The 23,666-nt window shown below is 38.0% G+C and overlaps 1 long non-coding RNA gene across 1 annotated transcript in view; it reads right to left on the bottom strand.

The window, feature by feature from the left end:
- Window positions 1–22,736, bottom strand: part of LOC123811686 — a 29,543-nt gene extending 6,807 nt beyond the window's left edge. The window contains exons 1-2 of the long non-coding RNA XR_006784420.1: window positions 22,537–22,736; window positions 979–1,066 (exon numbers count right to left, since the gene is read on the bottom strand). This is a non-coding gene — a long non-coding RNA (uncharacterized LOC123811686). The remainder of the gene's footprint in view (window positions 1–978; window positions 1,067–22,536) is intronic.
- Between the last annotated feature and the right edge of the window lie 930 nt (window positions 22,737–23,666).

Raw genomic sequence — 23,666 nt, 5'->3', positions numbered from 1 at the left:
GAACCCAGCTGTCATCAGCCAGATCAGAACTTATGGCAGTGTCCAGAGTTCCTTCTCTCATTTAAAGTACCATAATTTGGGAATTGAAGGCAGTCACTGAGTGGTCATCCAGGCACCTCAGCTTTTCCCCCAACCACTGCTGCTTCTGGCTCCCTTTTGGAACCCACATGTAGGTCCAGTGCCACCATTTGTCATGTGGCTTCCAGGTCTGGATGGTCCCACAAATGTACCAGCAAGCATGATCACAAGTGGTGTCCCTTCCTTCCTTTGGTATCATATCATTTCTGGTGTGGGAGGGCCCAGATACTTTCTGAAAATGCCCAAATAATATCCCAACTTCCACTCACTCCAGCAGGGTCTGTACCCCACCAATTCCTTCTTTTCCTCAGGCCAGACTGGCAGGTTTCTCTGTCTCGCACCCACCCCTGCCACAATGCTGACCTCCAGGTGCACGCTCCTGCCTTTCCCTGGTCGCACCCCAATCAGGTACTGTAAGGGCATAGGGGGGCTTCCTCTCGATATTCAATTTTCTCACTAGCCTTGTGTGTGCTCAGTGCAATGCTATCTTTTGTTGCCATCTTGCCCAGGAGCACGGGATCTGCCACCAAGCTATCAATATCAAAATTTTTAATCTGAAGTTAACATGAGATAGAAATTTGTATAATTGCACAGGACCTTGGTTTCTTCACAATTTTTAACCTTATATTTTTGAACTTATTCACATTGTTTCTCTAATCATCTTTCACACTCTATACACAAACGAAAAACTCTCATCACTGTAAGTACACTTAAAAACTTAGCCTCAGTTAAATATATTGATATGTACTTTGTTCTTTTGTAGTTCTAATTAATCTCAGTATTTTTACAAGTAATGTTTTGCATACAAACACATGTATTTATATAAAGGCTACAGTTGGAGTTTTAAAAACTTGCTGTCCCCTCAGAAGCATAAAAATAAGGTTTGATTCAGCAACTTACCAGGATTTTCCTGAAAGCTTTCTCTTTTAATATCAAAAACTTGAAACAGTTTCTTTTAACTTTGGTTTCCTTATTCCTCTTCTGATGTCTAGGAGACAAATATTAGTAAAGATCCTTATTTAAAAATTAAGCCATTGAGTTGTGAAGTTTTCTGTGTCTCGATGTGCGGACTCGACCTGAGGGTGTGGGAGAGGTGTGGAGCAGAAGCAGAATGAGGAAGCAGGAACAGGAAGTTTCAGTTTCATTTGAGACATATTTGTTTGGATTTGGAAGAATGTAAGATATTTAAAAATTGACATCACAAAAATTATCAATAAATTTGAATGATTGCTTAGAAACTATTCATTCATCAGGCAGAGTTTAAGTGATAAGAATAAGAAACTAGCAGGGGGTGTGGAAGGTGGAAATATACAGAAAAAAGAAAACAGAAAGACCTAGAGAAAATTAAAATCTCAGTGTGATTTAATCAGCTGTTATGGGCTAATTGTGTCCCTGAAAATGCTATGGTGAAGTCCTAATCCTCAGCACCTCATCAGGTGACTGTATTGGGAGATAGGGTCTTTAAAAGGGTAATTACGGTAAAGCAAGCTCTTTAGGGTGGACTCTAATTCAATATGGTCAGTGTCCTTGTAAGAAGAGGAGATTTGAACATAGACACACACAGAAAAACCAGGTGAGGACACAGGGAATATGCTATCTATCCATATAAGCCAAGGAGAGAGGCCTCAGAAGATATAGTCGTGCCACGCATTGATCTCAGACTTCTAGCCTCTAGAATTGTGAGGAAATAAATTTCTGATTTTTAAGCCAGCAAGTCTGCAGTTCTAGTTAGCTCTAGCAAAAATAATATAGTGCCCCTAAATTATTCTTTGTGCTGGATCACCATTTATTTCATTTTATTTTGAAAAGTAGAACATTAATTTTTCTATTATGAGTGTAATTGATAGGGGAACTCAAGAGTTCAATATTTTAGCTTTAGTTGATAGGCTTAAGTGATTAAGGCAAGTTGAAAGCCATGGTTCCAGGAACTGGAATGCTTGACCATGTGACTCCAGGAGGTCCATAAGCAATTCTACCTTCCTGCCCCAGGGAGTCTGCAATTAATGAAGATGGCAGCTGAACTATTGAGTTCCAGGGAGAATTTCTGACCAACTATAAAGAAGGACTAGGAAAATCACTGCTGGACTACAACTCTTATCCCATTAATCTTTTTTTTTCCCAACACCTTACTTTCCTCTCTTCCCTTTATAAAAATGTCAGCTTAAAGTGCAATGTTAAGATGGTTTTTGAGGGTACATAACTGCCCTCTTCTCAGATCACCAACTATCTGAATGAAGCACCCATAAAGACTGAATATTTGTCTCTACTTGTTGGTTCTGATAGTGACAGGCAGCATGAATGCCAGCTTTTCTGGTTTCAACATAAGGGTTCATTTTCAAACTTAAGATTAACATTGTTATACAAAGAAGGGGTAATATCATACTATCCAAACACAATCTCTGTTTTCCATTGTTTACTTTTTCTATTTTTTCTATACATATGTTTAAAAATATATAAATTTAATATTTAGAAATTTACCAGGTCCTGAAGCTTTTAACTTCAAATAGGCACTGTACACTGCCCACTGTCTATAGTTCCTTATTAAGCTTCATCTCCCTCTCTAAATAAGCATATTCATTATTCTCTGCTTCCCACACCCTAACAATTTTAACCACTGTCACTCTCACTTGATGACATTTCTTTCTACATAAAGGACAAAATTGAAGGCATCAGATGGGCTTTCTCACATGCTCCATTCTGCAGATCCTCACACTCACCTGAACTCCTACATTCCTATTTGTTCCTAATAAGGAGAGGTTCTCAGTTAGACTTCAGTTAGCATTTGCAAATTATCAGAAAATGCAGATACACGAGACCTCTATTGGACAAGCATATCTCTCTAGGAAAAGGACCAAACATCAGTAATTTTAAAGGCTCCCTAAACATTTCTTTTTTTCACTTTTTTTGCTTTTTTAATTGTTATTCAAGTACATTTGCCTCCACTTTCACCCCACCAATCCCCACCCACCCCATCCATCCTCACTTCCTACCCCTGATCCTACCCACCTTTGATTTTGTCCATGTGTCCTTTATAGATGTTTCTGAAAACCCTTCCATATTTTCTCCCCAGTATCCTCCCCCCACCTCTCCTCTGGTTACTGTCAGTTTGTTCTTAATTTCAATGTATGGCTAGGGCAAAAACATCTGGAATAAAATAAATGAATTCTGCCTCTTCCCTTTTCTTCCTCTTGCCTTCTCCTTCATTTTCAGACAGTTCAGTCCTAAAACCACTGAATGGGCAGGAAAAGGTAGATATCTGGTGGAAGAGAAGAAAAGTCTCAGTAGCCCAGACAAGTAAGTCAGGGGCCAGGAAGGTGGCCTCTCAGAGGGGTGATCTCAGATGAGGAGTCAGAAGCTGGACAGTGTGAAAATGGTATCCACCTCCAGTGTGGATACTAAAGTGTGTCATAGCCAGAGAGGAGTGAGAAGGGTGTACATGCATGGTGGCAGCCCAGCATGGGGTGACAGAACTCAAGCACCATGAGCAAGGTGTCTAAATAGAGGGCTGGCCTGGTGTGGGAAATCCAAGCCCAAGTAGAATAAGAAAGTGTCCATCTGGGAGAGTAGCCAGAAATAAAGAGTGTCCACAAAAAGTTCACTGGACACAATGAAATAGGTAATTAATACTTTATTCAAGACTATGGCAGTGTTCTGGCCAAGATAGAGTTATAGGTAGAAATGCTTCACTTCTTCATACAACAAAAAGAAAGATAATAACCAATTTAAAAATAATAAACAAACAGAAGTGCCAGAAAATCAAATTGCATGGAACTCTGACAACCAAGGAGTTAAAGAAACATTCACCCAGACTGGTAGGAGGGGTGGAGACAGGAGAATGGCAGCTCAGTGAAGAGGACATGCAGCAAGGCAGCAGACTGCATGAGCAAGGCGGGGCTGGCTGAATGGGAAACTAAAGACTCAAAACTAGCTGTAAAATACTGCAGGGTTTGCAACAGTGGGGGAAACTCCCAGTCTTAGAGGAGAGTTCTCTGAAAAGTGGGGCTAGAGCAGAGCAAGCAAGCAGCATTGTTCCTTCTCTGACACCTCCCCTATAGACAGCACCACAGCGCAGCAAAGAGGGTTGACCTGCCTAGGCAAATACCTAAGGCCCTGCCCCCTTACAACATAACAGGTGCACCAAGACAAAGAAATGTGGCCCAAATGAAAGAATGAATCACAACCCCAGAAAAAGAGCTAAGCAATGAGAAGATAGCTAACCTATCTGATGCATATTTCACAACACTGGTAATCAGGATGCCCACAGAACTGACTGAGTTCAGTGCAAAATGAAGGAAGAAATGAAGGCTACCCAAAGTGAAATAAAGGAAAATATACGGGAAACAACAGTGTAGGGAAGGAAACTGGGACTCCAAGCAATGATGTGGAACAAAAGTAAAAAATAAACATTCAACCAGAACAGAATGAAGAAACAAGAATTCAAAAAAAAAAAAAAAAAAAGGAGAGGCTTAGGAACCTATGGGACCACTTTAAGGGCTCTAACATCTGAATTATAGGGGTACCAGAAGGAGAAGAACAAGAGCAAGAAATTGAAAACTTATTTGAACAAATAATGAAGGAAAACTTCCTCAATCTAGTGAAGGAAATAGACTTCCAGGAAGCCTAGAGAGTCCCAAAGAAATTGGACCCAAGGAGGAATACACCAACGCACATCATAAATTACATTACCCAAGATTAAAGATAAAGAAAGAATCTTAAAAGCAGCAAGAAGAAAGGAGACAGTTACCTATAAAGGAGTTTCTATAAGACTATCAGCTGATTTCTCAAAAGAAACCTTACTGGCAAGAAGGGGCTGGAAAGAAGTATTCCAAGTCATGAAAGGCAAGTACCTATGTCCAAGATTATGCTATCCAGCAAAGCTGTCATTTAGAATGGAAGAGCAGATAAATAGCTTTCCCAACAAGGTAAAGCTAAAGGAGTTTATCATCACCAAGCCCTTATTATATGAAATGTTAAAGGGACTCATCTAAGAAGAAGATCAAGAACTATGAACTGCCCTGGCTGGCATAGCTCAGTGGATTTAGTGCGGGCTTCGAACCAAAGTGTCACAGGTTTGATTCCCAGTTAGGGCACATGCCTGGGTTGCAGGCCACGGCCCCCAGCAACCGCACATTGATGTTTCTCTCTCTCTCTCTCTCTCTTTCTCCCTCCCTTCCCTCTCTAAAAATAAATAAATAAAATCTTTAAAAAAAACTATGAACAGTAAAATGAGAACAAACTCATAACTATCAACAAATGAAATTGAAAAACAAACAAACAAAAATCTAAGCAAACAACTAGAATGGAACAGAACCAGAGAAATGGAGATCACATGGAGGGTTTTTAGGAGGGGGAAGGGAAGAATAGGAGGGAAAGGTACAGGGAATAAGTAGCATAATTGCTAGGCATAAAATAGAAGGGGAGAGGTTAAGAATAGTATAGGAAACAGAAAAGCCAAAGAACTTGTATGTATGAACCATGGACATAAAGTAAGGGGGTTAGCTGGAGGGTGAGGGTTGCAGGGTGTAGGGGGAATAATGGGGAGAAAAAAATTGGGAAAACTGCACTAGTATAATCAACAAAATATACTTAAAAAAAGATTATGGTAAAAGGGGGGAAAGAAACAACTCAATTGTACTGAAGCAAAAGGTGGGAAGGTTTTTGGCCCTGGGGTGAGATAATGGGAAAATACTGAACTACCAGGGGAAAGTTGGTCAGTGGCAAGTGTGGAGCACATTAACTCTTGAGTTTGCAAATGTTTTTCTGTGTCATTACGCCATTTGGGTGTGCTAGTCAGAACCCATCTAAGTTAGGCTTCCACCTTTGCACAGAGACTATGAGACAGGGGTGCTAGCTCCTCTGATGTTTATATTTCAAAGACATGGTTCCTGGGTGCTTAAGAAAGACAATCCTTGGTTGTAAAACTGGCAGCAGTCTTGAAGAATCTTTTTTTATGGATTTTGTTTATTCATTTTTTAGAGAGGGGAATGGAGGGAGAAAGAGAGAGAAACATCAAATGTGTGGTTGCTTCTTGTGTGCCCCCTACTGGGGACCTGGCCTGCAACCCAGTTGTGTACCCTAGACTGCGAATGGAATCGGCTACCCTTTTGTTCGCAGGCTGGCACTCAGTCCACTGAGCCACACCAGGCAGGGCTTGGAGAATCTTTACATACATTTTAAATGGGGAGAGAAGGAATTTGCAATGACAGATTTTGTAAAGCAAGTGTTCTAAGAAGAGGGAGACTATTAGTCAGGTGCCTTACAAAGTTAGTGAAGCTGAAGGGATAATTAAAGCCCTTTTGATCAAGAGTCAAAGCTGAGTGAAGAAAAGAGGCAAGGGACATTCATTCTAGGCAAGGGACAGAGACATTGATGTAGAAGATTGATTGTATAGAGGAACAGATCAAAGAAAGAATTATATACATTGACTTGCAGTCAAGATCGAGATGTAAGCAAAAACAGTTCACCTCCATGTACCTAAACTACAAAATAACTATCACCCAGAATTGTCAGAAAACTAAGCTGTATGGAAGTCTGACTACCAAGGAATTAAAGAAGTCACATTCATCCAGATGGGTAGGAGGAGCGAAGACATGGAGACACAGAATGGGCTGTCCCACACCCATATGTGGTAGATAAAAATCTGGAGGGTTACCTCAGAAGCAAGGTATCCCAGCCTCACACCAGACCACTCAGCCCAGGGTTCCAGTGCCAGGAAGATAAGTCCCCATAACTTCTGGCTGTAAAAACCAGTGGCAGTGGGGGCAGCAGAAGAAACTGTGGGATTCTCAAGCATCTCCTACTGTAGGACACATAATGGACATAGGACTTACAGAGACTCACTCCGTCTGGGTTCTAGAACTAGGGTAGGAGCTGGAAGGACACCAGTGGCATATGAGGAGAAACTGAAGTGTCTGGCACCAGGGTGAATGCTGAGGAAGAGCTTCTTCCCAGATAAAACTCCAGAGGCCAGGCAGTGGCCATTGTCCCTTTTCTGAAAGCTGAGACTCCATCAACCTGGTTCACACAGGTTGACCCACTCTTCCAATTTTGTAAGGTAGTGCCCCATCCAAAATATGGGTATGCTTTTCTACAATAGGCCACACTACTAAGACAGGGAGTCAAAGCCCATCTACCTAACACATAGAAACAAACACAGGAAGGCTGCCAAAATGAGGAGACAAAGACACATGCCCCAAATGAAAGAACAGATCAAAACTCCAGAAAATGAACTAAATAAGATGAATATAAGCAATCTTTCAGATGCAGAGTTCAAAACACTGGTTATTAGGATGCTCAAGGAACTCATTGGGTATTTCAACAGCATAGAAAAGACCCAGGCAGAAATGAAGGTTATGCTAAGTGAAATAAAGAAAAATTTACAGGGAAATAATAGTGAAGTAGATGAAGCTGAGAATCAAATCAATGATTTGTAACATAAGGAATAAAAAAACATTTGATCAGAACAGTGAGAAGAAAACAGTATCCTCCCCCCCCAAAAAAAATGAGGATAATGTAAGTAGCCTCTGGAACAATTTCCAGTATACCAACATTCGAATCATAAGGGTGCTAGAAGGAGAAGAGAAAGGTCAAGTAATTAAAAATTTATTTGAAAAAAAATAATGAAAGAAAACTCCCTAACTTGGTGAAGGAAACAGACATACAAGTCTAGGAGTACAGATTCTCAAACAAGATGGATGGAAAGAGGCCCACACCAAGACACATCATAGTTAAAATGCCAAAGGTTAAAGATAAAGAGAGATCCTTTTCTCTCTTTACAGATAAAGAGAGAGAAAAGCAGACAATTACCTACAAAGGAGTTTCCATAAGACTCTTAGGTGGTTTCTCAAAAGACACTGCAGGCTAGAAGGGATTGGCAAAAAATATTCAAAGTCATGACAAGCAAGGACCTACAGCTAAGATTGCTCTACCCAGAAAAGTTATCATTTAGAATCGAAGGGTAGATAAAGTGCCTCCCAGAGGAGAAAAAACTAGGAGTTCATCATCACCAAGTTACCATTGTATGAAATGTTAAAAGGACTTATCTAAGAAAAAGAAGATCAAAACAATGAACATTAAAATCACAATGAATTCACAACAGTCAACAAATGAATCTAAAAATGAACTAAGCAAAGAAACAGAACAGAAACAGAGTCATAGATGTGGATATCATTTGGTGGGTTATGAGTTGGGAGGGGGAAGAGAGAGAATGGGGAAAAGGGTGCAGGGAATAAGAAGTACAAGTTGGTAGGTACAGATGAGACAGGAGTTAAGATCAATATAGGAAATGGAGTAGCCAAAGTACTTATATGCATGACTCATGGACATGAACTAAAGGTGGGGATTGCCAGAGGGAATGGGGGATACTGGGTATGGGGGGTAGAGGCAGAAAAATTGGGACAACTGTAATAGCATAATAAATATGATATATTTTAAAAAGATAGAATTATGTAAAGAAATGAAAGCTGAATTCTCATTAATGGAGAAGTGTGTTACAAATACGGTAAGAGAGTAACTTGTGATATAGTTCTACAATTGGAGTGTCAGTACAAACTCATGCTTTTCAATATGCATGATACAAGAGTATATTTAGATAATAGGAATAAATATAGCTGTAAATGTATTGTCAAGAATTGTACATTAAGAGGGGAGGAGAGATACCTCAATAGCAATGAACACAGCCAGCACCCAGATCTTGGCTCCTAAATGCTTTTTCCCCCCATCTCTCTCTATAAGGAACCAGGGAACCTTGGAAAAATGGCTGATTCCAGGGACAGAACAGGAAAAGTATAAGATAAACTTGGAATAGTGTTTGTGCCAGAAAGCAAAGAAGAGCACGGACAAAGCTGGTCATGTCAAGAGGTCCCAAAGACCAACTTGAATAGGCCCCCACAAGCCAAATCTAGATAATTTGAGCATCAAATTAAATAAGGAAGTAACATTGTAATCCACTGAATGAATTAGAAAACCGTATGTCCACATAAATATAAACAAATAAATGAAAAGTGCAGTGAGAAATAACATATTTAGAACTTTTCAAATTCCCTCCCTACAAAATACTTATTAGTGACAAAGTTTGCATTTTCAGTAATATTTTCAAGTCATCAAGGTGAATGTCATTATTATGGGACAAATAAGAACTGTTGATCTGTTCCACCTAGTAGGATGCAGTGAGAACCAACATTATTTCTGTGACACATTCTTGTAAAGAAACATAGCTTTAAATCTAAAAATCTTAAAGTATTAGACCTAAATTGAAAGACATTCTACAAAATAATTGGTCCATAAACATAAAAAAAGTGCTGAGGTCATAAATATTACAGAACCACTGAGGAATTATTCCAGACCAGGAGACTAAAGGAAACTTATGATTCTAAATTGGGTCTTTTTGCTGTAAGAGACATTATTGGACAGTTGGTGAATCCTGAATGAAGTATGAGGCTTTGATCAGCATTAACATCTAAGTTAACCAACATCAGTGTTAACTTCCTATTATTAATGTTTGTGGTATGGTTATGTTCTCTTGTAAAGTAGTTAGAATTTCCTTGTTTGTAAAATATATCTTAAAGTATTGGAGGGTGATTGGACAACTTACTCAAATTACTCATTGCAAGATTTTGTCTTCGTGTTGTACTTCCTACTAAAAAGGTATAAAAAGGGATCATACAGTCAGTAACTGGATATCACTCTGAACCCCCAATAAAAGAGAGAGGTAATCTTTTGAAGTCCATTCTCTTCACTCTCAGGGACATAATTCCCTTCATATCTTTACACTTACAATTTCCCACTTAAATGGCATGTTTCTCATTAGTGTATAAATAGGTTTAGGGTTCCTGATTTTCTAAGCCATTGTATTGCTTAGTTTTGTTTATTTGAACTGGTTTATATGTATTCAGGCATTCAGTGTTTCTTCTGAGATCCATCCATGTTGGTATCACTGTAGTATTTTTTTCATTGCCATTTGATTTCCTATTGTATGAATTTGCCACACCTGATGTATCCATGCTTCTGTTGATAAATATTTGGCTTATACCAGTTCTGAATATTCTTGTCCACATCTGGTACATTTGAGCAAGAGGTAGTCTAGAGAAGGTTGCATAGAAGGCAGGTGCTGTTTGGTGATCATACACATGACCAATATTCCAGTATTGCTAGACTGTTTCCCAAGTTGTCATTACCAGTTTTCACTGCTATGAGTATTGGATTAAGAGTTCTTTGAATCCATGCCAACTCTTGGTATTATGAGACTTCTAAATTTGGCCATTTGGGTGGTATGAAATTGCATCTAGTTGTGGTTTTAATTTTTGTTTTCCTCAGTACTTATGAGGTTAAAGGTTTTTTTTTTCCAGATTTTTAGGCTTCCTATTTATTCTTCTTCTATGAAATTCTTTTTCATTTCTTTTATATATTTTTTAAAATATTGGTAATGATTTGCTTACTTGTTTTAGAGTGTTTTAATATGCTCTGTATCCTAATCTTTTATTCACTGTATTTGTTTCAGGTATCTTTTAGTTTGGCTTTCACTTTGTGGTGATAAACTGAAGTTCTTAATTTCAGTGTAGTTAAATTTATGACTATTTTTCTTATGGTTTCTGTTTTTAGTGTCTTACTTAGGACATCCCTAATCTGAGGTCATAAGATGTTCCTCCATATCATTTGGTAAATGCTTTCTAGTTTTGCCTTCTACTGTGACTTGATTTATGTATAGGATATGATGAGATAAGGGGTCCAATTTCATTTATTTCCACGTGGTTAACAATATTCTCAGCACCATGTCTTTAAAAATCAATACTTTTCTTACTACCCTGAAAAACCATACAATATATTAAGTATCAAAATATTCATTGACTTCTGGGCTCCACAGTGTGTTTCACTGTGTGTTGACTACCCCTGTGTGTAAAGCCATTCTGACTTGACTTTGATAGTTTTATAAGTAGGTCAATGTCAGGTAAGGAAAACACTTATGGCTTGTGTCTGTGTGTGTGTTTTTAATCTTCTTGGCTATGCTTGGATTCTATTTTTTTTGTGTTAAACCAAATTAAAGAATTTTCCTTCCAAAAACTTAACAAAATGAATAAAAGATAAGATAAAAATCAGAATAAAAAACCTCCAGCCACATTCAAACAAAGGATGGGATATAAGCTTATTCCTTAAACTTAAATTAATCATGAAAAGATACAATAATGCAAGAATCGACATGTGACATTGACTTTCAAAATTCAAAATGAGGGAGAAGTGACTAAACAAAATCCTGGAAATTTTCAAATATCCTTGGTTTGTAAAGAAACCTACCAAATGGGTCACTGGACAACAAAAAGAGGGAGGCACATACCCCTTGAAGATAGAAATCTTTTCCTGTCATCTCAGTGCCTCCATCTGCATCCTAATCAGAGGAAGGTAGAAGAGAAATGGTAGAAAACTCGGATTTTCCTAAAGTGAAATATCCCTAGCAATGAAGGCAAAAAAAGAAGCATGTAGGTAAGATCCATGGAGAGGATGACAAGCTAGAGAGTGTGAGACGTGAGAGCTTCTGGTTAAGTCTGTCTTTTCACAGTGGTTCAGATCAGGAACATAACTTACAGGTTTCACTTCTTTTTCCTTCCCTTTGTGAGAAAAGAATGGGAACAGTTGCTGAAGAGGCAAGTGGAAGAAAAAAAGATACTTTGAATTATCTTCCCAAATTATCTAAAAAAAATAACAAGAAATACATATATACTTGAAATACAGTAACTACTGGATCTATCTCAGGGTAGATGGGGGTGGGGCTTGTGGTCTCTCTTGGAATCAGTGTTTCTAAGTTTAACCTGATTGGGACAATATGTTAATGGTACCTTTTCTACATGGTCTTTGATACATAGCAGGCTCCCTGATACAGGACCAAGAGAAATTAGATGGAATAAATCTCCTTACATTAAACTATATACCATATGACTCAATGATTTAAATGTGATAAATTCATTGGGTTCTGGCCAAGATGGAGGCATAAGTAGAAACCCTTTGCTTCTTCTCACAACCAAAAGGAGAATAACAACCAACCTAAAATCAATAAACAACCAGAAGCACCAGGAAATCAAACTTCATGGAACTCTGACAACCAAGAAATTAAAGAAAAAATCAGTCAGAACAACCAGACCAGTAAGGTGGACCCCATGGGCCAGGTTACTCAGAAAAACTAGGGCAAGGTGCCTGAGGGGCGGGGCTGACTGCAGAGCTCAGCTGAGCTGTGGGGGAGGGACTGACTTAAGGGGGAAACTGAGACTCAGAGCTGACTGTGGGCTACAGCTGGGGTTGCCACAGTGGGAGATACTTCCAGTCTGACTTGAGAGCCTGTTGGAAAGTGCGCTAGAGACCAGCGGGCGAGCTGCATTATTCTCTCTCTGGCCCCTCCCCACAAACAGTGCAGCAAAGAGGGTTGCCTTGCCTGGGTGAATACCTAAGGCCCCGCCCCTTACAACTTATCAGGTGTGCCAAGACAAAGAAATATGGCCCAAATGAAAGAACTCAGCAAAACCTCAGAACTAAGTGATGAGGACATTGCCAACCTAACTGGTGGAGAATTTAAAGCCCTGGTAATCAAAATGCTCACTGATAGAACTTGGTTGAAAAATGAAAGAACAAATGAACAATACCCAAAATGAAATAAAGCAAAATATTCAGGGAACCAATAGTGACAAGAAGGAAACCAGGATTCAAAGCAATGATTTGGAACAAAAGAAAAAAACAAATATCCAACTGGATCAGAATGAAGAAACAAGAATCCAAAAAAATGAAGAGAGGCTGAGGACTCTCTGGGACAACCTGAAATGTTCCAATATCCGAATTATAGGGGTGCCAGAAGGAAGAGCAATAGCAAGAAATTGAAAACTTATTTGAAAAAATAATGAAGGAAAACTTCCCCAATCTGGTGAAGGAAATAGACTTCCAGGAAGTCCAGGAAGCCCAGAAAGTCCCAAAGAAGTTAGACCCAAAGAGGAATACACCAAGGCACATCATCATTAAGTTACCCAAGATTAAAGATAAGGAGAGAATCCTTGAAAGTAACAAGAGGAAAGGAGACAGTTAACTACAAAGGGGTTCCCATAAGAAAATCAGCTGATTTCTCAAAAGAAAACTTGCAGGCAAAAAAGGGGCTAGAAAGAAGTATTTGAAGTCATGAAAGACAAGTACCTATGTCCAAGATTACTCCATCCAGCAAAGCATTCATTTAGAATGGAAGAGCAGATAAAGTGCTTCTCAGATAAGGTCAAGTTAAAGGAGTTCATCATCACCAAGCCCTTATTATATGAAATGTTAAAGGAACTTATCTAAGAAGAAGAAGATAAAAAATATGAACAATAAAATAACAAACTCACAACCATCAACAAATGAACCTAAAAGAAAAGAACAATGAAAACAAAAACTAAGCAAACAATTAGAACAGGAACAGAATCAGAGAAATGGACATCACACAGAGGGAGTTCAGTGGGGAGGGGGAAGGGAGGGATAGAGGGGAAAAGGTACATAGAAGAAGCAGCATAATTACTAGGCATAAAATAGACAGGGAAAGATAAAAATGTTCTAGGAAACAGAGGACTCAGATAACTTACATGTACAATCCAAGGACATGAACTGGGGAGGGGGGGGATGCTGGAAGGGTTGAGAGGACAGGGTGGAGGGGGAAATAAAGGGGGAAATAAAGAGGGAAAAATTGTTTTCCCCCCAATAAAGGGGGAAAAATTGGGAAAACTGTAGTAGCATAATAAATAAAAATACTTAAAAAAAGAAAAATAATACCCATATGTGTAAAACTAGCTGAAATATACAATAAAATTTTAATAATGAAAAGTGATAAATTCATTAATACACTTTTAGAAAACATGGCCAAGTTTAAAATATATTAAAGTGGGGAAGGAAGACCATATAAACCCTAAAACACATACAGAGATAAGGTAATAAATTTGAGTTGCATAAACATGGAAATCACTTTGCAAATTATATCCTAAAATAAGCCAGAAGAGTACTGATCAGCCAGGGAAACTATGAAGAACTAATTTTCTTAATTTATAAGTGATCTGTACAAATCAATAAGGAAAACCCAGGAGCTTAATTTAAAAAAATAAGCAAAGGATATGAAGATTTACAAGAAAAAATAATTAATAAACATAATAAATTCAACCTTATAATCAAATGTTTTAATGCCAAACACAATAAAATATCATATCATGTTGCCAAAATGAAAAATTTAAATGATACTTGGTATTGGGGTGAGGATGAAGAATTAAGCTAAGTCATAAACTGTAGATAGAAGTACTTGAGAACAATCTTTAAAGGAATTCAGTATTATCTATCAAAACTATAAATACTCAAAGCCAAAGTAAAGCTTAAAGAAAAAATTCTAAATTCATAGTGATACAGGCCTGCCTAAAAAAAATAGAAACATTCCAAATAAACAACCTAACCCTACATGTACAATAACTGGACGAACAACAACAAAGCCCAGAGCAAGTAGAAGGAAGGAAATAACCAAGATCAGAGCAGAAATAAATGACATGGAGATTTAAAAAAACAATTGAAAGGATCATATAATCCAGGAGCTGGTTCTGTGAAAAGATCAACAAAATCAACAAGCCTTTAACCAGATTCTCAAGAAAAAAAGAGAGAGGACCCAAATAAATAAAATTAGAGATGAAAGAGGAGAGATTACAACTGATACTACAGAAATACAAAGGATTGTAAGAAATTACTATGATCACCTATATGCAAAGATATTTGAAAACCTGAGTGAAATGGACAAATTTCTAGAAAAATATAATCTTCCAAAACTAAATGAAGAAGTAGCTTAGAAAGCTTGAACAGACCAATGACAGAGAGTAAAATAAAAGCAGTAGTCAAAAAACTCCCAGCACACAAAAGCCCTGGACCAGATGGTTTCACAGGAGAATTTTGCAAAACATTTCATGAAGAGGTAACCCCTCTTCTTCTCAGACTATTTCCCCCCACAAAGAAAAAAAAAAGAAGAGGGAAGACACCCAAACTCTTTTTATGAGGCCAGCATCATCCTAATCCCAAAACCAGATAAATACATAACAAAGAAAGAAGACTACAGGCCAATATTACTGATGAACATACATGCTAACATCCTCAACAAGATATTGGCAACCTGTATCCAGCAATACATAAAAAGAACATACACCATGATCAAGTGGGATTCATCCCAGGGATGGAAGGATTGTACAATATTCACAAGTCAATAAATGTGATACATCACATAAGCAAAAGGAAAGACAAAAAGCACATGATCATATCAGTAGATGTGGAAAAAGCATTTTATAAAGTACAGCACCCATTTATATAAAAACACACAGCAGAGTGGGAGTAGAGAGAGCATACTTCAACATAATAAAAACTATATACAAGAAATCTACAGCCAACATCATACTCAATGGGAAAAACCTAAAAGCTTCCCCACTAAGATCAAGAACAAAACAAAGATGTCCACTTTCACCCTTCTATTCAACATAGCATTGGAAGTCCTAGCCACAGCAATCAGACAAGATAAAGAAATAAAAGGCATCCAAATTGGAAAGGAGGAAGTAAAACTGTTATTGTTTGCAGATGACATGATAGTGTACATAGAAAACTCTACATCTCCACCAAAAAGATGCTCTACTCAATAAGTGAATTTGGCAAAACAGTGGGATACAAAGTCAATATTCAGAAATCAAAGGCATTTTTGTACACCAACAATGAAATATCAGAAACAGAAATCAGGAAAAAAAAATCCAATTTGCTATAGCAGCAAGAGAAATAAAGTACCTAGGGATAAACCAAACCAAGGAAGTAAAAGACCTGTATTCAGAAAACTATAGAACACTGAAGAAAGAAATTAAACCAGGCACAAATAAAGAGAAGCATATGCTGTGCTCATGAATTGGAAGAATAAACATCCTCAAAATGTTCATACTACCCAAAGCAATTTATGGCTTCAATGCAATCCTTATTAAAATATCAATGACATATTTCACAGATATAGAACAAACATTTCAAAATTTATATGGAATCACAAATGACACCAAATAGCTGCTGCAATTTTTAGAAAGAACAAAGGAGGGATCACCGTACCTGATATCAAACTATATTACAAGGCCACTGTAATCAAAACAACCTGGTACTGGCATAAGAACAGACACATAGAAAATAGAATAGAATAGAGAGCCCGGAAGCAAACCCATATCTCTGTGGTCAATTAATATTCAACAAATGGGGCAGAGGCATAAAATAAAGTAAAAATAGTATCTTCAACAAATGGTGTTAGGAGACCTACACAGCTACCCACAAGAAAAATGAAATTCGACCACCCACTTCCACCATACACAAAAATAAACTCAAGATGGAAAAAGAGTTAAACATAAGAGATGGCACCATAAAAGTCCTAGAGGTGAACATAGGCAAGAAAATCTCAGATATTCCACACAGCAGTATTTTCACTGATATGTCCCCTAGAGCAAGGGACATAAAGGAAAGAATAAACGGGACTTTATCAAAATAAAAAGCTTCTGCATAGCTAAAGAAAACATCAGCAAAATGAAAAGGGAACCAACTGCATGGGAAAACATATTTGCCAATGCTACCTTGGACAAGGGTCTGATCTCCAAAATACATAAAGAACTCACATGACCCCACTCCAGGAAGGCAAACAACCCAATTAAAAAATTGGCAAAGGACTTGAATAATCACTTCTCCAAGGAGGACATACAGAATTCCCAGAGACTTATGAAAGGATGCTGAGCATCACTAGCCATCAGAAAGATGCAGATTAAAACCACAATGAAATACCACTTCATATCTGCCATAATGGCCATCATAAACAAATCAACAAACAAGTGCTGGTGAGGCTGTGGAGAAAAGGGAACCCTGGGACACTGTTCATGGGAATGCAGACTGATGCAGCCATTGTGGAAAACAGTATGGAATTTCCTCAGAAAACTAAAAATAGAATTGCATTTTGGCCCGGCAATTGCACTGCTGGGATTATACCCTAAGAACCGTGAAACACCGATTCAAAAGAACCTATGCACCCCATTGTTCATAGCAGCACAATTTACAATAGCCAAGTGCTAGAAGCAACCTAAGTGCCCATCAGTAAATGAGTGGATCAAAAAATGATGGTACATTTACACAGTGGAATACTATGCAGAAGAAAGAAAGAAGGAGCTACTACCCTTTCCAATAGTATGGATTGAACTGGAGAGTATTATGCTAAGTGACATAAGCCAGGAGGTGAAAGACAAATACCATACGATCTCACCTATAAGAGGGACTTAATCAACAAAACAAACAAGTAAGCAATATATAACCAGAGACATGGAAATAAAAAACAAACTGACAGTAACCAGAGGGGAGGGTGGAGGGAGGTAACAGGGGAAAGAAGGGAAAGTGTCATCAAGGAACAGGTATAAAGGACCCATTGTCAAACCAAAGAGCGTTAGGATTGAGGGTGGTAGGTGGGTGTCAACAGGGCTGGGGAGTGGAGTGGGGGGAAATGGAGACAACTGTTCTTGAACAACAATTAAAAAATTCTAGGAGAATATGAAGGTAGGTAAAGATATTTAAATAGGATGAAAGAGTGCTAACAATAAAGGAAAATGAATTAAAAAATACATATTAAGATGAAGCAACTAGAACTCTCATACACTGATTGTGAGAGTGTGAATGCATATACATTCTCCTTGGAAAACTGTTTCTAAGGGTTTATTGGCTTTATCTATTCAATCTGAACATTCTCAGCATATTCAAGAAAGATGAATGTGTGTGTTCACCAAAAGACAGTTACATACAAGAGTGTTCATGGGAGCTTTATTTATGATGTATCCATTCAGTAGTACAATGGGGAAATAGTGGCAGAGTTATATGATGAAGTACTAGATTATGATTAGAAAGAGTGAACTATTATCATCTGAAGCAGCATGATGTTGAATGAAAGGACACATACAGGAAAGAATACATATGCTATCATTTACTATTTATATAAATGTCAAATACAGACAAAATTAATATATGGTGGGAGAATTCATGATAGTTGTTACCCTTGAAAGACAGTTAGGGACTTGGAGGGAGTACAAGGATAATATATATTCTGGGATGCCGTCAGAGTTCTGGGTATGGACTGCATGCTGGCTTCATAGCAGTGGTCACACGGTGAAAATTCATAAGTTGTACACTTTTCATAATTGCACATTCCACATATCCCATTTACTTCTATTAAAAGCTTACTTAAAATGCTAAATTCATACTAGAAAATATCCAATGATTTTCCTGCTAAGACTTTATGTTATGAAAAATTTCAAAAGCACTCCAAGATGTTTATACAAAGCTATTTACTGAGGCATTTTGCTAATATCAAAGAAACCTGTCGATAACCTCACTGACCATAAAGAGGAACTGGCAGTATATTCAGACAACTGAAATACAGCCATTAGAGATCATTTGAGTACTTCCTTATTGAAATGGAATGATTTCCAGAATCCAAGGGAAATAGTTCAGGGGTAGAATGGGTTATATTGTATAATCCCACTTGTGTAAAATTTTTTAAAATTTACACAAATGTATATAAACATAGATTCTGCACACTCACATGTACACAGAAGCTGGTAGATACTGGAAACTTTTTTGAAAGGTAGCAGGAACAGACATGATTAATTTTTAGGAAAAACACTGGGGTTAAGGATAAGGAGAGATATAACTTTAATTTTATTTATTTTATTTCTTTCTGCTCTGTTTGACTTTTCTTATGTCCCTGAATTACTTTTATTTATATATTTTATATTTATGAAAAAGTTGTCCTTGTTAGAATCTGTGATGTAGATACAGATTGTATGAGGGAGAGGGAGAAGTTTTGGCTCGTTCTTAAATTTTTAAATGTGAGAAACAGGTTGAGTGGTGGTCTATCAAATCAAGGAAGCAAATACAGGGGAGAAGTAAAAAGATTATGAGTTCAGTTTCAAGACTGTTTTAAGCTTTTGTCAATTGTCCACTCTGTTCCCAAAGCCAGCACCCTTTCATTTATCCATTAAATTGACTACTTAACAGAATTCTAGCAAAATGATTTAAACTGTTTCTTTTGTATGTAATATATTCTCTTTTGGAAAATCTATCCTTGAGTTCATCTTAGCATACCTGTAGCACCAGGGAAATAAATTGAGGAATTTTTTGCCCACTACTCTTTGTGACAGAAAGTGTAGAATTTAATATCAATAGTGCATATTAATGCCAGTATATCAAATAGAATATTAGCTAATTTGCTCTAACAGTGACCCAAAGTAGCAGTGGACTAATAAGGATAGAAATCTATTTTTCTTTCATGGGAAAGTCCAGGTAGATGGACCAAAGCTTGTGTGAAAACCCCACAACTGTCATGTCCCAAGCTTCTTCCATCATGTTACTCTGTCATCTTCAACATGGCTTTTGATTTGTGACCCACGATGGCTGCTCTAGCTGCTCCATGATGTCTCTGTTTCAGCCATGGTAGATGGGACAGGGAAATGGTAGGCATTCCTTTATTTTGAGACCACCACACAGAAGTATAAAAACAGGGTTATAACTAGCAGTATAGCTCAATATTCTATTGCTACATATCAGAGGAGGGCAGATATTGGAAGATATTTAGCCAGCCTGCCACTAATGTCTATTCACAATTCTCATTCCTAAAATGATATATGTATTCCCTTAAGTGAAACTGGAATCCATGAAAATAACTTCTGTAGACTTCAGAGTTGTCAGGTCCAATATTCTTTCCTGGCATAGTAAAAAGTGGGAAGAGAAAAGGACATGACAGAGAAAGACCTGAGGCTTACACAATAAAGCCTTTCAAAATATGGGAGGATTTTGGTTCTGAGCTCTCGGCAACAAATATCAAAAAGGAAACCATTTGTTTGTTACATGTTCAAACCCATATACATTTATTAACGGTAGGGTTTGTCAGCTTTTCTAAAAAGAGCTTTGAATTTCAGTTCTTCAGTTAAAAATGTAATCCCTGGCTTTGGAGACAATCAGACATAAAAACACAAAATATTTAACAAGAACATATAGTGGCCATAATTTCAAGAATTACCTTAGCAGCTTGTCTGTCTCTCTTTGTTGTTCTGTCTGTGGTCTGTCTCCTATATTTATCTAACATTAATCTCTGAGGATCCATTGGGGAGTTTTATTTTTTTTTGCTGCTGCCTACTCTTTAGAGAGATGGTAGGTATCTGACTAATGCAAGGTGTATATTTATATTTTCATGATATTTTCTTTCTGAAGATGCTAATGCTTTGGAGGATTTCATCAATAAAAGTGCTTTTAGTTTAAAATTGCATCTTTTGTGGAATGTTATAATTCATGATTCAAATATAAAGCCTACTCCTGTCACAGCAATGAAGTCTAGAATGTCTAGGATTAAGTAATTTTTTTGTTTTTGTTTGGGGGTATATTACAATTTTCTAAAAGTAAATTCTGGCTTCTGGCCAACATGGAGGCATAGTTCAATAAGCTTCACTTCCTCACACAACCAAAAGAAGGATAACAACTAGTTTAAAGATGGAAAACAACCAGAACTGCCAACACACACACACACACACACACACACACAAACTGTATGGAATTCTGACAACCAAGGAGTTAAGGAAGAAACATCCTTCAGACTGGTAGGAAGGGTGAAGATGGGCAGCCAGGGTGGAGAGGATGTGTGGTAAGGTGGCACCTAGTTCACTGGGTGGATGAGGTGGCAGCTGGCAGACCAAGCTGTCCCACGTCTGCATGTGGATAAACTGGGAGGAACAAATGGAGAGCAAGACCCAGGGTTCCAGCATGGGAATAGAAAGCCTTGGAACCTCTGGCTATAAAATCCTTGGGTGATATGGCAGCGGAAGAAACACTCAGCCTCACAGGAGAGTATGTTCCAGGGCTCCTAGAATGACACTAGTGTACCACCTGGGAATCAGCACTAGAAGGGCCTAATTTGCTTGTGGGTAGCAGAGGAAGTGACTGAAAGGGGCCAGAGCCCAGCAAGTGGCATTGTTCCCTCTCTGACTTCTCCCCCACATATAGCACCACAACACAGCAAGTAGGTTGCCCTGCCCTGGCAAATACCTAAGGCTCCACCCCATACAAGATAACAGGTGAATGGAGACAAAGAAATATGGCCCAAATGAAAGAACAGATCAAAACTCCAGAAAAAGAACTAAGCGACAAGGAGATAGCCAAAGTATCAAAAGCAGAGTCCAAAACACTGAGAATCAGGATGCTCATAGAAATGATTGAGTACAGACACAAAATAAAGAAAAAGTGAAGGCTATACAAAGTGAAACAGAAAAATGGAACAATCAATGAAGGGAAGGAAACTGGGACTCAAATCAACAATTTGGAACAAAAGAAAGAAATAAACATTCAATGAGAACAGAATGAAGAAACGAGAATTCAAAAAATGAGGAGAGGCTTAGGAACCTCTGAGACAACTTTAGACATTCCAACATCCAAATAATAAGGGTGACAGAAGGAAAAGAGGAAGAGCAAGAAACTGAAAACTTATTTGAAAAAAAATGAAAGAAAACTTCTCCAATCTGGTGAAGAAAATAGACATGCAAATCCAGGAGCCTCAGAGAATCCCAAAGAAGTTGGACCCAAATAGGAACACACCAAAACACATCATAATTAAATTACCAAGGATTAAAGATAAGGAGAGAATCTTAAAAGCAGCAAGAGAAAAGGAGACAGTTACCTACAAAGGAGTGCCTATGAGACTATCAGCTGATTTCTCAAAGGAAATCTTGCTGGCAAGAAGGGGCTGCAAAGAAGTATTCCAAGTCATGAAAGTCAAGGACCTACATTCAAGATTACTCTATCCAGCAAAGCTATCATTTAGAATAGAAGGGCAGATAAAGTGCTTCCCTGATAAGGTCAAGTTAAAGGAGTTCATCATCACCAAGCCCTTATTATATGAAATGTTAAAGGGACTTATCTAAGAAAAAGAAGATGAAAACTATGCATAGTAAAATAACAAATTCACAACTATTGACCACTGATCCTAAGAAAACAAAAAAACAAATTAAGCAAACAACCAGAATAGGAACAGAATCACAGAAATGGAGATCACATGGAGAGTTATCAGCAGTCAGGGGGAGGGGGGAGAATGGAGAAAAGGTACAGGGAATAAGAAGCATAATTGGTTAGCACAAGATAGACAGGGGGAGGTTAAAAATAGTATAAGATATGGAGAGGCCAAAGAATTTATATGTACGACCAATAGACATGAACAAAGGTGTTGGGGGTTCCAGAGGGAAGAAGGGTAACAGGGCGAGGTAGATAAAGGAGAGAGAAAGTGGGACAACTATAGTAGCAAAATCAATAAAATATACTTCAAAAAAGGACAGTAGATTCCTTTCTATTCAGTAAAATGCTACTGTAGATACTAAGACTAATATTGATAATAAATATTGTACTTACCCAGATTGTCTTGCAAATTTCTTCTACATAAATAAGGGGAAAACTACATATTTCAGTGCAGAAAATGTCTAACATCTGTGTTTTGTTCCTCCCACAATGTCAAAGAAAGACATTTTCTTCTTTCTAGCTTTTAAGAAAGTTAATTTATACTCTGCTTTTATCTCATTGCTAGCTCAGCCTCAGAAACAACGGTGTGTGAGTCTCAGAAATGTGTGTGTCAAAACTGGCAGGAAGGGGGAGGAATCCTGTGATCTGCTTTTAGTTTCATTTTCCTAGACCTGAGTTTGTTTATAGAAGTGATTTTGCATTTTTCTAAAATGCGTTTTTTTTTTGTAAGCCATTATGCTGCCACCTTCTGAGCTGTCTGGGTAAAATCCAAAGGTTTCAAATCTGTTCTCTGCTTTAGTGTGGAGGACTGCAGAGAGCCTGTTGTCCTGGCTGTAGACAAACTCTGGGGCAGGCTGAGTGGATCCTCTGGGAATACCCGTTTTCACTGTGGTTGGGAGCCTTGGGGAGCTCTGGGTAGGAAACAGCTTATGTTGGTCTTCCACTGGCTTTCTAGAATGAGCTAACTTATATCCTTATGTTTTCCTGAAGTGTAAAGGAATAGTAATGAACATTGAATTGTGTATTTTAAATGGGAGAATTTTATGGTATGTGAATTATCTCAATAAAATGTTTAAATTTGCCTCCTAATAAGAGTCTGCTGAGTGGCAGACATGTAACCTACGCTGTCCGGTTTTATTCTCATCAGACGCTTGCAAACTAAGTTTATTTTGTTTATCTTACAGATGAGAAAACCAGGACTCTACCTGATGTATGTTCATTGACTAGATGAATGACTGTCCGTTAGGCTTGCATTGTAGGCCTGCCTAATTTCTAAGTATGACTTTTCCCACTGGTTGTCTCTGTTCACCCTATTTCCACATTATAAGACCTACTGGGGTAAGCATTTCTCACAACTGTTTTCACTTGTGAGTTAATTTACCTTCGAGGGTAGAGCTGATGGTTTGTGCAGTAGGTGGAGCTTTGAACAGGCTGCAGATAACCCGAGAGCACAGAGTCCTCATGAGCAGGGAGTTGAGGAAAGGTATGGTAGCTTTAACACACAGTATCACAAACAAATAGTT

This window comes from Phyllostomus hastatus, unplaced genomic scaffold, assembly GCF_019186645.2.
Source record: "Phyllostomus hastatus isolate PE091 unplaced genomic scaffold, TTU_PhHast_1.1 phas_scaffold_78, whole genome shotgun sequence".
Taxonomy (NCBI): Eukaryota; Metazoa; Chordata; class Mammalia; order Chiroptera; family Phyllostomidae; genus Phyllostomus; species Phyllostomus hastatus.
This window is presented reverse-complemented; position numbering and strand designations above follow the sequence as displayed.